The following is a 14248-nucleotide window of genomic DNA, read 5'->3' as shown; positions in this document are numbered from 1 at the left end:
CTTTCTCCTTTTAATCCTCTCCTTAGGATACCACACCAGGAAGAGGAAGGGCATAGGTTCTGGGGATCCTAACACAGAGGTCACAGGAAATCTGAAATCAATGATTTTATTCCTACACCTCTTCATTATGTACTTTTGAAGCAATATTGTGATAAAGTGGACCAATCCTATTCCACACGGGGACATGGCAAGGACTTCTGCTCATATACTGATATTTTCTTATCTATCCAGCCATCCATTTATTCTGATCTTATTCAACAGCAAACTAAAATAGGCTTCTCTTTGCATCCTAAGGAAGCTAGAGTGTTGCATGAAATAAGGAAATCTGTATTCCTAAAAATGCCTGAAGTGATCCATGAGTTTCTCAAGAATAAAGATGACAAATAGGACTTCATGAACATCTCTTTCATTTAACCCAACATCTTTTATCATGTTCTGTGATAGGTCACTGAACTCCTTGAAAATATCTGCGTGAGCTGGGTTCATAGTGTGTGCCTGCAATCTTAGCAACTCGGGAGACTGTAGCAGGAAAATCACAAGTTCAAGGCCAGCCTGAGGAACTTAGGCCCTGAAAAATATAGTGAGACTGTCTCAAAAACTTTTTAAAAAGGAGTAGGGATGTGACTCAGTGATTAAGCGCTTTTGGTTTCAATTCCCAGTACCAAGAAAGAAAGTTTTAAAAAAGAAAGAAAGAAGAAAATATCTACCTGAAATCAGTTAAAAAGAATTTTGCTCTTTCCATCAGAATATTAATACTTAATAGTAAAATTAAATTAGCAACATATAATATTAATAGTCAAATCAGATGGTTAACACATTTTTGTTAGGCAATATAATTGACATTTTAATTTTAACTAATTTAATTTTCATTAAATCGATATGATGAAGCATATATGTGTGTTTATATTTATATATACAAACATATTTAGAATAGCCATGGATTTTTAAAAATACAGATACATTCATATACATACAAATTCATGTAGATTTAATTCCTAAAGAATAGTTTAAGTTTTCAATTAAATCTAGTAAAGATCATCAAAATGAGAAGAATTAATATGCAAAGTAATATATTGAGAAGTTAATAAAACATTTCTTAAAAACTGTGAACCCAATTCGAGTTGTTAAAAAAATCTATATCTTCAGTGGCTATTTCCTAACACAATTCATGACTTGTTTGTACCTGCAACAAAAAGCATCAAGTAACAAAGTTTTTCAAGATTAAAAAAAAGGAACTCAACTAGCAGACTAGAATTAGAAAAAAAATAGCACAGATTTTTTTATTAAATCTGAAATCAAGAGGCCTATAAAATGCTGTGTCCTTCGACCACTGTAACCACATCAGGTACAACCACAAGAATGGGAGGTATAAATAAATTAATTTTAAAAATTAATTAACTAATAAAAAATGCAAAGTAACCTTCCATGTATGTATAATATGTCAAAATATATTCTACTGGCCTGTATATCTAAAAAGAACAAATAATTTTTTTAAAATGCCGTACCATTTTTAGTGGTATAGGATTCAGCAAATTGTCTTTCATACTGGAGAAGACATCTCAACATGCTTTAAATCCCTGTATTATCAGAAACCTCATTCAGGTAGCAATCTCCTGAATTTAGGGGGGAAGGTTATCTCTCATGCTTTGATTAATATATATTTTACTATGGCATTTGAAGTACTTGCTACTTCTTGATTGTCAGAATCCACAAACTGATAACAATGTAATGGACCAGGTGATGCTTATGATGAGGAGTAGGAGGGCTGACAAAGCCTCAGACAAAGCTGTGACCATGTACCATTTGTACCACTAGAGTAAAGGCAAATTGCTTCCAATGGTTCTTAAGAATTGCTATGGCAGAAAAAGCACCAAAAGATCAACAACAGCATTTCAGATGCCAGAAATTGTTAATTTGCTCTACTACAGATGCTACTTCTGAAATAACATCTGTAACTGAAGACATTCTACAAAATCCACCTATCTAAAATCCATCAGGATAGCATGCTGAGTTGAGTGGGGATGTGACAGATACCACCATTCTCATGGATATGGAGACTTAAGGTCAGTCAGTGATCCCTGAAACTTACAGGGAGGCAGTTTTACTCCTGGTTTAATTTGGTGGGGAGAGTCTGCTACTTGGATATTTCTCTTTAAGGGCAAAATATCAGATATCAGTCTTCTTCCAGTTACTAAATATGTTTATTCCAGTTGTATTTTCAGGGACATAATTTAGGGTTGAATCAATGATCTATGGGCCAATGTTCATTCGAATATTTGCCAAGACTCCATGCATTATGTGACCAAAATAAGCTCTTATTATAATTGGTAGACTATGGTGGTTACTTTGGATCCTCAGGAATTAGTGTAAATTCAAGGGCAGTATCTTGCAATCTCTCAGAGTAACCTGGATATTCCCCCTTGTGCAGTGCACATTTTATAATATGGGCACAGGTCTCTTTGGAGAACACTGTAGGGAAGATATATTGTATAGAACTGTAGGAGAGCAGCAAGGGCTTTACTTAGAAAAATCTGCTGGCATCTGTAAATTGGCTGAGGTTTCCAAACAGAGTGGGAGACCGTGATTCTCCATTGTAGGACTTAATTTAGAATTTAGCTCATAAAAATTGAAGTTTCTCCTGTTATATGAATCAAGCAGTATTTTGTGGGTATGACCATCTCTGAAATGTTGAAGCATTTATCTTTATTTTTGCAATGTATAAATTTCTCCAATGTATAAATCTCTCCATGTATCTATGTGTACAGTTTATTTACTTGTTTTATCATTTTTATTACTACTATAAAAAATGAATGTGCTTTTTCTCTTGAAACCTCAAACATGTCCTCAGCTCAGCTTTGGAATAGCCTTTAATTCCAGAATGTTATTCGGCTCAGATTTTTTTAACTTTATTTGTTTGATTATTTCTTTTAATTTAGCTTTAAATTAACAATAGATAAACATTTGCATGATATTCTTATTCTTATTATTCAGGTCTCTTATTCTGTCAGAGTTTTTATTTCTTTAAGAGGTTTCATTCATCTTATTTTTCTTATATAAAAACCCTATGTTGCAGCTGCAGCCTGGATCCTTTACACAGAGACTCTGGTGTGGGTTTTTACAAGATGGTGGGTGATTTCCTGATAGGGAGATTTGGTGAACACAGTCTCTTTCCAGAGATCAGGGTCAGGTCGCTGTATGTCTTGGAGATGGCATCAAAGGTGGCTTTGGCAAAATTACCCAAAGTGGCAGTACAACCCCTGGCAGAGGTGTAGCAGTCATCAGTACCAGCCATCAGCAGCAGCTTCTTGAGCACAGGGGCTGAGACGATGCCAGTGCCTCTGAGGGCAGGAATGAGACACAACAGCACAGAATCATAGCATCCTGTCACCTTGCAAGGGACAGTGTGGAACTTGCCAATCTTGTTCCCTCAGTAGCTTCTCCACACAGAAACAATAGAGAGCTTGGCCAGAATGATGTCCCCTCCATAGCAGTGGCTACCTCCTCGATAGTAACAAATGCCTTGAACCTTGTCTGCTGGCCAGCATGAGTCAGCTTCTGTACAAACATGATCTTCAAAGCCTCTTCCTTGAGTGATGCCCCCAGGAAAAAAATCAATGATCTCAGATTCCTTGATAGCCAGAGAAAAGACCTAGGTCTCCTTCAGGGACTTGATCTTCGTGTTGTTGACCAGGTGGCCCACCTTGGTGACCAGGATCCACTCCATGTCTTAGGCCTTACCTCAGAGGCCACTGCAGAATCCTTCCTGGACTGTAGCCTCCCATTTCCAGGCCCCCAGGGCCTCTGGGCCTTCCCACTACAACTTTTGTTATTTTCCCAAAGAAACAAGAATTTTCATTTCTTAATTCTTCTGAAATGTGCAAGTTGTTGGGCTAGGAATTCCAATTCACTATTCACTATTTAGAAGTCTGGTCTCCAGTCCAGCATTTACTATCACATCAAAAAAAAAAAAAAAAAATTACAGAAATGATTAAGATTCCCAAATATTCTGTTTACCTTTTTGAAAATTATAATAGCTTTTTAGTTAAGGAAGACTTCCAAGTTCCTCTAAATTATTAATTGTGCCTTAATAATTTATTTAATATTCTATTAATTTAATAATTAAATTAATATTGATTTATTTAATATTCTCTCATGTCTCCTCCATTAACTGAACTTTCTTAAAGATTAATTCTTTTGTTAGTTCCAGCTCAGATTTCTCTTTATTGTTATGATTTTCTTTAATTTTTTATAGTATCTCTACGTGCAGTTGTAATCATTGGACAGGATTTAGACTAAATATGCTGTTTTTACTGTTTTTCTTGTTTTCTGTTGTTATTGTTTTGATTAAAATAGTATCTTATAATTTCAACTATGAATGCCTTCAGATAGGCCATGTTCTAATTTTCATATCTCTACAACTTCCAGTGGTCTGTCATTCAGCAGAAATAATACAGACACATGTTCCAATCCACCCTTTTAGATATTGAATTTTAAGACTTTAAATTATGGGTATGCCTTGGTTAGTTTAGGTGTCTAAAAGCCATCACTTTGGACCATATCAAATCTCCTGTTGTCTGAAAGCTGGAGCTTTCTGATGGGAGAGTGCTAGTTCTGGTGATTGTGCTGTGCAGGGAGTAAAGAAGGACCTTGAGAGATGTCCTCAAAGGTGAATGAACTGCTTTTTTTTTTTTTTTGGAAGCATGACATCTTTGATATATCAGAAGAATATGAGCTATTGCACTGTATTTTCTTAATCTGATTATTTGGTCATAAACTTTGTCCATTTTTCTACAGAACTATGCAAACTGTTTTTTACGAATTCATCAGATCCTGTTATGAAGTATGAGTATTACAAATATTGCAAGTATCTTTCAATAAATTATTTATTATTTATTTATGTGATATTATTCCCCATAGAACTGTTTTATAACTATATGAGCTTAAACTGTCACATTTCTTTTATAGTTCTAAGATTTTGAATTATATTCTTAGGACTTTCATATTAAATTATTTAAATATTTTTATTTTTTGTTTTTGTTACAATCTCTGTGTTTTACAAGTAGATCTGTAATCAAATTCATAATTTGTATATTTTGTGAGGAGGAGAACCTGATTAGTTTAAATAAATCACCAATACACTAATACAGCTTTAAGGAGGTCTGCAAACTTAAGTACCTGCAGGTGCAAGGAAAGCATGTAAATGTGTAAAGACATTGTAGTAGAGTTCATTGACATAAATTTGTGTACATATTCCTTATAATGTGTTCAAATTTATTTTTCAGTCAACTTTTGCTCATAGTCTGTCAGTGTGTACTTATTTTTTCTTTTCTTTTTCTGAGCTATTCTGCAACATTTACCCCTCTAGAAGATTTTTGGAATCAATTTCTCAAATCTCATCAAATATACTATTGGGATTTTGACTGGAATTATGGTAAAGTTATAGATTTCTCTAAAACATAGTATATTTTCTCCAGAGGATGTAGTATATTTTTCTCCAGCTTCATTATTTTAAGCCTTCCCCTAGATTAAAAAAAAAAAAAGTTTCAGTGTTTTTTTTTTTTCTCTCTTTTTTGTGTTACATTTTTTTCTATGGATTCTATCCTTAAATCCATTTTAGTTTCATGACAAATTTTGAATTAATTTTTTGGATTATATATGAGATGAAGAATAATAAAACTTGATTTGAAGACTTGATAATATACCTGTGAAGTCTGATGACCTTATAAAGAAAGGTTTTTGAACAATAGCAATAACCTGTAACTAGATTTGAATTTACTGCAGCAATGGAAATTGTGGGGTTGAAATTTTATATGAAAAGGACACTACAGACTTTTTGTTTGGAAGAAGAAGAGTATAGAGTATAGATGCTGATTAATAATCTGGTTTTATACATTCTTAAAATACAAATGAACAACTTCTATAGTAAAAAGTAGAAAGCCAACTAACAACTTTTCTCCTTCAAAAAAAAAAAAAGGTAATATGTTATAACTCCAACATGAAAAGAATTGGTGGAAATGTGTCAGAAAACCACCAAGCTTCCTCAGATAAACAGCTATGGTTGTAAATATACAATTTAAGATGAATAATGAAAAATACTGTTCCAATTTTCATATTAACATTTTAATTAATTAATAGTACTACTTTGCAAAAATTATCTACAATAGCAATTTGAATTAACAATCAAAAAACTTTAAAATACTGGTACACTTAAACTCATTATTCAACTTATTGATGTTTTATCTAAGTAAGTAGAGAATTATTTCTACATACTACAATACTGATTACATAATTTTATTTAATAGAAAAATGAAGTAGAAGGAGAAAGGAAGACAGAGATAATACCCCAAAATAAGGGCTCCTGAGGAGTAAATATATTGTATGTCCTTGATATACCATTATAAAGTTATTAAAATCATTGTTGTAGAGAGTTTACAAACTTAAAAAAGTCCCTAAATTCTAATGCTGATTTAAAAACTACACCTCAGCATTACAAAAACTGTAATTCTTTCTGTGTATAATAAAAAGAGAAAATAATGAACAGCTAAATGCTAAAATATTGCATGTTTATATTTCATCCAAAATTTATCATTTTTAAAACAGTATTTAAAATGATATTGATATGACCTGAAAGGCTGCTTCTTTATGGCAGGAAGAAAAAACATTTCCTTGGGAATTATAGTCCTCAGGTTTAAGTCATATATTGCCTACCAAGTTTCCTGAAAATTTCAAACTCTGTATTTTACTTTGTAACTCAGCAACCTACACTGTGAATGCTCTATAACTGATCGCCAATGGGAGTGTTGCTGGTTTTAACTTGTTGAAGAACTTTATTATGGTAAAAATAGGTGTTCAAGGTTCCTATTTCACACTTCAGATTTGTAAATCAAATGATGTAGTTCTTTGGGAGAGCAAAAAGGATTTTCATCCAAAGGAATGAAAATTAATCTGTCTTTATTTGCGTGTTAGCAAATGAGTGTTTGGACCTTTTATCATATCTATATGTAGGAAAAAACAGTTTGCAATTGACATCTGGATCAAGACTGGAAATTTTTAGCAGAAGTGGTTGGAAACTGTTTGATGGCTTATGAAGAATAATTCCACAGTCCTACTGCAAACAGTGGGCTTCATGGTTAAAGACAGAAACCACATCAAAAACAAGGAGAAGAATACTAATTGCATAATCAACCTTAAGATCTATATCATTATTTAGTAAGTCATCTGACAATTCCTCAACCAGCAAACTACAGTGTAGAGTTTTCTGTTGACAGCCATGTTGAATATGTTGGAGAAAAATTTCATGATTCCAACACATGGGAAATTTATGACAGGAATTTTAGGGAATGAACTCACTGGACTCATAAGTTGTATTGCCTGGATTAGAAATCAGAAGTTCTTTGGATGACTTCTTTCTTACTAGTCTAGCCTTTAACAGAATCTGTTGATTTGTTGCTACAAATTGTAAATGTGTTTTCAGTTCTGTCCCAGGAAATCCCTGACACATGCTAACTGGGACCTGCATATTGGCCAACCTCTTGAGCACTTGCTTTGCTACTTACCTTGCTGCATTTTATTTCCTGAAGATTGCCAATTTCTCCTTTTTTTCCATTAGCTAAAATGGAGGATTAACAAGGTGGGTTTCAGAGTCTACTGGTTTCTGTGCCTTTCCTGTTCATGAGCTTTGCTTTGTCACATAGCTTTGATGTCTTCTGGTATCATGTCCAAAAACATAAAAGAAATAAGGCCAGGTTTTTTCATATGAAACAAAATTTTATAGTTAAACTATTATTATCTTTATTTTTTTTGTCCCTCTCTCCTGTATTTCCTCTTTTTTGTTGTTCCCTTTTTTGTGGAAATGCATGAAGCATATTAAGTTTAATGTCGGGCATTTCAGAGATCCCACGGTAGAGGCCCACATCAAAGCAGTTACTCTTTTTTTCTTACTGTGTCTTTTGTCCTTTCCTCTGTATCAATTTATCCTTTTTATGACATTTGAGAGTTTGGGGGCTGGAGGAGTATTTTTGTTTTGTTTGCTACAGAACAAACTGGTTGTGATATTTGGTTTTGTGATAGGAATTCTATATCCTTCAGGTCACTTGTGTGTTGTGATTTTTGTAAATGTCCAAATGAGAAAAGCCTGAAGCTTATCCTAAAAAGACAGGTACTCTAAGCTACACAGATAGGCCTGCAAGAGAATTTTGTAGAATCTACCTGGCTTCATTGGATTCTTCTTTTGTATGTGCACTGTGACAGTGAGGATCACATAAGTTATTCCTAGACTTGGATAGAACTCTAATCTAATAAAAACAAACAAACTAAAAAAGCAAAGAGAAAATACATCAGAGGACTTCAAGCTTAGTTAGAACTTTTATATTATTTTTTTAATTTTTTAAAATATTTTTATTTTTTAATTGTAGTTGGACACAATACTTTTATTTTTATTTATTTTTATGTGGTGCTGATGTTTGAACCCAGGGCCTCGTACGTGATAGGTGAGCACTCTACCGCTGAGCCACAACCCCAGCCCCTTTTATATTTTTTAAAGTATTTACTCACATCAATCTACAGAAGATGGATGTTGTCAGAAATTAAAGATCATCAAAGTAGAATGAGTAAGAGATAGTGAAACTTAACCAGGAAAAAGTTAAATAGAAAACATATTCACAGAACATTGAAAGTCACTGATTATTAATACTGAGTTGCTTAAAAGTTAGGATGGTAGAATCAGTCAGTGTTTTGTGGAATTATGAAGTCAATATGGATGTGCAAAGTAAACTATTGTTCAGAAAGTCATAGTTTATGCCAAATGTGCCATTATCTCCAACAATTTATTTCCTTTAGGAAACAACTTTGTCTCTCTAATATGGATTTAACCTTTATTTCATATTTTGCTAACCTTTTACAATAAATTTTTACTCATGAATATTTTTGACACTGATGTAACTAACCACAGAAATTAGATAGTCCAGATTTTGTGGAAACTGTTAAACAGTTGTCATGACAGCCTAGGTACTACTTCCTGAAATTTGATTATAATAGCATATTGTAAAATCTAAGCAATGAGAAATTATTGTATATAGAATGCACATTGTGTTGTTGGAAAAACAAAATGCCTGTTTCTCCTCTACTTTCACACCACAATAAACAGAAGATTTCTACACTCTCAAAAGTTATGAGGACAAAGGTCAAATATTTTCCCTCATATGTGGAAGCTAGAATAAAATAAACACAAGGGGGAGCAAAGGATAGGATATTATAAAGATAAAGAGAAGATCAGTAATGCAGAATAAGGAAATCAAGAGGCAGTGTGAAGGGATGGGAAAGGAAAGGAAATGCAGAATGAATTCTTTAAAAATCATTTTATGTGCAAATATAGATAGGCCACAGGGAATTTCACTTTTATGTATAAGTAAAAGAACCAATCAAATGTAAAACCAATCAAATGTAAATAAATAGATGAGCAAAAAAAAAGTCTAACAGAGTAAAGATAACATGGGAGGGAAGAAAGGACAGGAAGCAAAAAGAGGAGGGAAAGAGTGGGGATCATGAAATGAAATCAAATTCTATGATTTTGTTAGGATGAACCCAACTACTATGTATAACTATAAAGCTCTAATAAACAAAATAAAATAGAATAAAATTAAAAGTTATGGGAGTATTTCTCCACCAATGAGCAATGAGTTCCCCAATAGCAGATACTTCTGTCACTATCTACACTCTCTAACACTATATACCTAGAGATCAAGTTGCATCCCTCACAGTGAATGCTCAGTCCAAAGACTGCTCCCCACTTCAGATACAAGTTGCAAACCCCAGATTAGTTTTTCCTAACCCAACAGCTATCAGCCTGGATTCCCACAGTCCTCTCTTTAGGTTCCATTAATTTGCTTGGCCCACAAAACTCGGGAAATATTTCCTTATGTTTATCAGCTTTAAAGGATATTACAGTGGACACAGACAAAAAGAGATGCATATAGTGAGGAATGGGAAGGTGCAAAGTTGTTGTGCAGTCTCTGGTTGCACCACCCTGCAGAACCTCCACCACATCTTGTGCTGCCTGAAGCACTCTGAACTCTGTCCCTTTGGGTCTTTTAATGGAAATGCCATGAATTAGGTATGATTGCTAGCAGACTATGCACAGAAAACTAGCAAGGCCTGCCTGCTGAGATTCTTTTGCTCCCCAAACAGCATGTTTTCCTCCAGGATATGAAGCAGGACCACACTGGAATGGGGAGGACCTATTATCAGACAAAGTAGATCAGGGAATTTCTTTACAGCCAGGAAAGATTCGATTTTTCTATAACCTGTCTTAGAAAGTTATAAACCAGGAACCATGGGGGAAAAAATATGTTTGTGGAGGGAGCAGTCCTTGTATAATTTTTTTTTTTTTTGCATTACTGGGGATTGAACATTACTGGGGATTGAACCCAGGAGTTCTCTGCCTCTTAGCTACATCCCTGGCCCTTTTTATTTTTATTTTGAAACAAGGTCTTGCTAAGTTGCCCAGGCTGACCTCAATTTTGATTTTCCTGCCTCAGCTTCCCAAGTTGCTGGAATTACAGATATGTACCACCATATCTGGCTTGTACAAAAAATTTTTACATTTTCATTCACAGCTCTACTGGTTCCGAGGGAAGAGGATCATGCTGCTTGATATATACTGTGTTTTTGAACCACTTACATTCATTGTGTGGCTAGTAAATATTCCCCTAAGACTCATAAATGTAGTTTTATCTTGCTTGTTCTTAGTACAGAATGAGGACACAAGAACCACTATTAACTTGTGTCTATTTTATCCTGTGATTTCAGCCATAGGGAACTTTTTCTTATTCAACCATCGTTCTTCCTCAGATTTATATTACTGAATCTTAGCATAAGAATAAACTCACTCTGAGGAATTTCCACTTAAATTGGAAATTCATCAAACATTCTCCAAAAATTACATAGGTTAACTAGATAAACTAAAGCCACAAAAATTCCACACCCTCAGCTTAAATAGAAGATAGAAAATAATAAAATGTTCGGGTGATTTCTAAATAGAAAATTGCACACCAAATTCCCGCAAAAATCTCTCTATCCTCCTGCTGTAAGCCCTTTGGAGTTTGGTGGTGATGGTCATGGCATGGAAGGTCCCTGGAAAATTTGTGTGAAAGACACAAAAGTGGAGTGAGGATCTAAGAATTGACTAATCTCTCCCTGAGAAGAAAAACATCCATCTTAAATGCAAAAATTCTGAAAAAAATAATCCTGGCAGATGATAACAAGGACCACACGAAAGGGAATTTAAAATGTGCCGTTTCATAAAAATTGCTTTTGGAGGATGAAAGGGAGACAAAAGAAGGGAATGACCCTGGGGAAATCTAGGTAACCAAAGAAAAAAAGAAGAGTAGTCAGTTTGGACTTAGGACCCTAAGTCTGAGATGATTACATCTGCAAGGCCCCCTTTTCCAAATAAGGTCTCATTCAGAGGTACCAGGTTTAGCTCCAGTACTTTTATCCTAAGAAAAGATACTTCCACCAACTACTCTATCCTAATAAGAGTTGGAGCTCTACATGGAGGGAGTAAGTGGAGGGAGAATATCCCTCCTTAAAATTTATTTTCTTCTCAGGTACTATAATCAGGTGGGTTCTGAGACATTTGTCAGTTTGATATGCAAATGAGACCAGACAGGACATAGAATAAAGGAGGAGACCCTGGAGAGACAAATACTTTCCTCCTGTTTTCCCTCTGGTATATTTTAGAAATGAGATCTCAGTCAAATGGGATGTTGTGGCTCAGGAGTGAGGAGGTGTGTGGTGCAGACCTAGTTGGACCTTTCTCCAGACAGAAAAGCCCAGAGGGCCTGAGCCAGTGTGGTAAAGAGAGATTTACAAATGCTAAACACAGGACTTCTAACCCTTAAGAATCCCAAAATTAAAGCTGTAACCAGTAGGGGATTCTGGCTATATTTAATCTCAAGAATCAGAATTTATAAAGAAACATAAAATTTAGTTCTAACTTGTTACTTTAAAGTTTTAGATGAGTAAATTTAAACTTTCCTGTTAGAAGAAAGAACAAAATGATGTCATAGAATCTTCTCATTTGCATTTTAGCAAATGTGAGTTCAGCCTTCAGCTAATCTGAGAAATTCAGCCTGAGATAATGGCAAAAAGATATATTTGATAATCAATCTGATACAAGGATGCTGTTTAGAAGGATTTTGTGTTTGGAATGACTTTTATGGAGCTTCCAGTAGTGTTTGCTCACATCAGGGTTAGATATTTTTTTGGTCTGAAACAGACTCCAAAATGAAAGCCCAAAGAAGAGTATTTTCAACTGTTGTATCATTTTCCAAAAGTCATCTGGAAAACAATCATTCAGTTTTGACAGAAATAATGAGAATGTACTTCTGATATGTCAAGTGCATTCAAAAAGTTTTTAATAATAATTGAAAGTTTAGAATCCATAATAAGGATTTGGGGAAATGGATTCATTGGATTAGTAATTTGTACTGAATAAATCAAAACCAAGAACATCTTGTTTGACTTCATCCTCAGTGTTTAGCTACCTCCAGAATTGGAGATGCATACAGTCTTCCTGCTTTTACCATCAGTCTTAAAAGGGAAGAAGACCAATTTGCAGGTGGTACACAGTCCATTAAAACAGAATGAAATAAGAAAAAGTATCCATATTAGTTGAAGGATTTAACAAAGATACTCATGCAAGATAAATATTCAAATAACAGAGAAATAAATGCATTTGAAAACATCTTTCCCCATTTCTGAAAGTGATCAAAAGCATAAAGAGCCAAGAAAAATCTTTTAAGTAGTAAATAAAGACTGTATTCTTTAAATTTTGAAACACTGTATGAGTTATACCTAAGAAGACCCAAGTAAATATATAAGTATACTATTGGGAATTTAAGATTAAGTATATGGTAATACCAAATCTTTCTTTATTATAATTTTATTGAAATGACATTTAAAATAGATTTAGTTAGGAAATTTACAAAAAAAAAAAAAAAGATTGCAGCACATCAACAAATATAAAGATGAAATAATTGCAAAGTACTTGTTTTGGTTTTCTTCCCTCTTTCCCTCCTCACCCCTAGTCTTTCTCTTTCAAGATGAAAAGCACTTTAATTTCTGAATGCAGAATTTCTATGGATTCACTACATTTCTAGTTGAATGTGGAAATTCACAAAATACCACCACATCCATTCTGAACATTAGACATTTATTGGAAATTGTTTTATGAATCAAAGTATAATTAATCTTGGTGAATCCTAAGTGCATGTGAAAAGAATGTATATTCTGGAGTTATAAGTAATCCTCTGTAAGTGTTGATTTAATAAAATTACTTGACAGCGTTCTTGGAATTCTGTATAACTTTACTGGTGTTTTATCTATTTGTTTCGTCTATTAGTATGAGTGGGTGTCTTAGTCTGTTTGTGCTATTAAAAAACCCCTTAGATTGGGTGATTAATAAACAATAGAAATTTATTTCCTCATAGTTTTAGAGTCTGGGAAATCCAAAATCAAGGCATCAGCAGATCTGAGTTGTTGTGAGGGCTATTATCCGCTTCCAAGATGGCACCTTTTGCTGCATCTCTTGTTGCTGCTTCTTTCTGAAATTGAATCTCTTGTATTTGTACACACTTCATTCTTAGCTGATATAGCACACAAATTCTTGTTAATTCTAATATGGGTAGTCCATATGAAGATTAAGCCTGTTTCTTTTTTCTTTTCTAAATGTCATTCCTGGACATTCCCAAGCCTCATCGTGAGCTCATTCTGTGATTACGCTCTTGGGAGTCATGCCAGTGTTAACGGCAACAAGCTCTTCTCTTCACTAAAGCTGCATTTATTCATTTTTAAGACAAAGGTAAAGATAGTTCCTGTCTTAAAGACTTGAAGCCTTATTGTGAAGTTGAAATGAAAAAATAATAATGAAGTACTTAACAGCGCTAAGAACATAATATGGGCTAAATATTAGATTTTACTTTTAACATTTAGATCAATATAATGGTTTCCTTGAGTGTTTCCTGATTTTTACATTAGAACACAAAATCCGTGAGTTAAAAAACCTTTGAAAGTCCATCTGCCCTCAGTGACCAGAAGCAAGCATGGTATACTTTGACACTCAGGAAATATTCATTGAATAAATGATGGATGGATGTGAGCAAATGAAACTATGCTTTCATGTTAAAAGTGGTGAACATTATCTTCTGAATTCCTGGATGCAACAACTAAGAGTATTGCATAAAAAACA

The 14248-nt window shown here is 34.0% G+C and overlaps 1 pseudogene; it reads right to left on the bottom strand.

Annotated features, from left to right (window-relative positions):
- Positions 1–3089: 3089 nt before the first annotated feature.
- LOC124093958 (small ribosomal subunit protein uS5-like) lies at positions 3090–5214 on the bottom strand (annotated as a pseudogene).
- Positions 5215–14248: the final 9034 nt, after the last annotated feature.

The sequence above is a fragment of the Marmota monax genome, unplaced genomic scaffold (genome assembly GCF_021218885.2).
Source record: "Marmota monax isolate L192 unplaced genomic scaffold, Marmota_monax_Labrador192_F-V1.1 WCK01_AAM20220418_F8-fsc00314, whole genome shotgun sequence".
Classification (NCBI taxonomy): domain Eukaryota; kingdom Metazoa; phylum Chordata; class Mammalia; order Rodentia; family Sciuridae; genus Marmota; species Marmota monax.
Note: the sequence above shows the minus strand (reverse complement) of the source record. Positions and strands in the feature narration are given on the sequence as shown.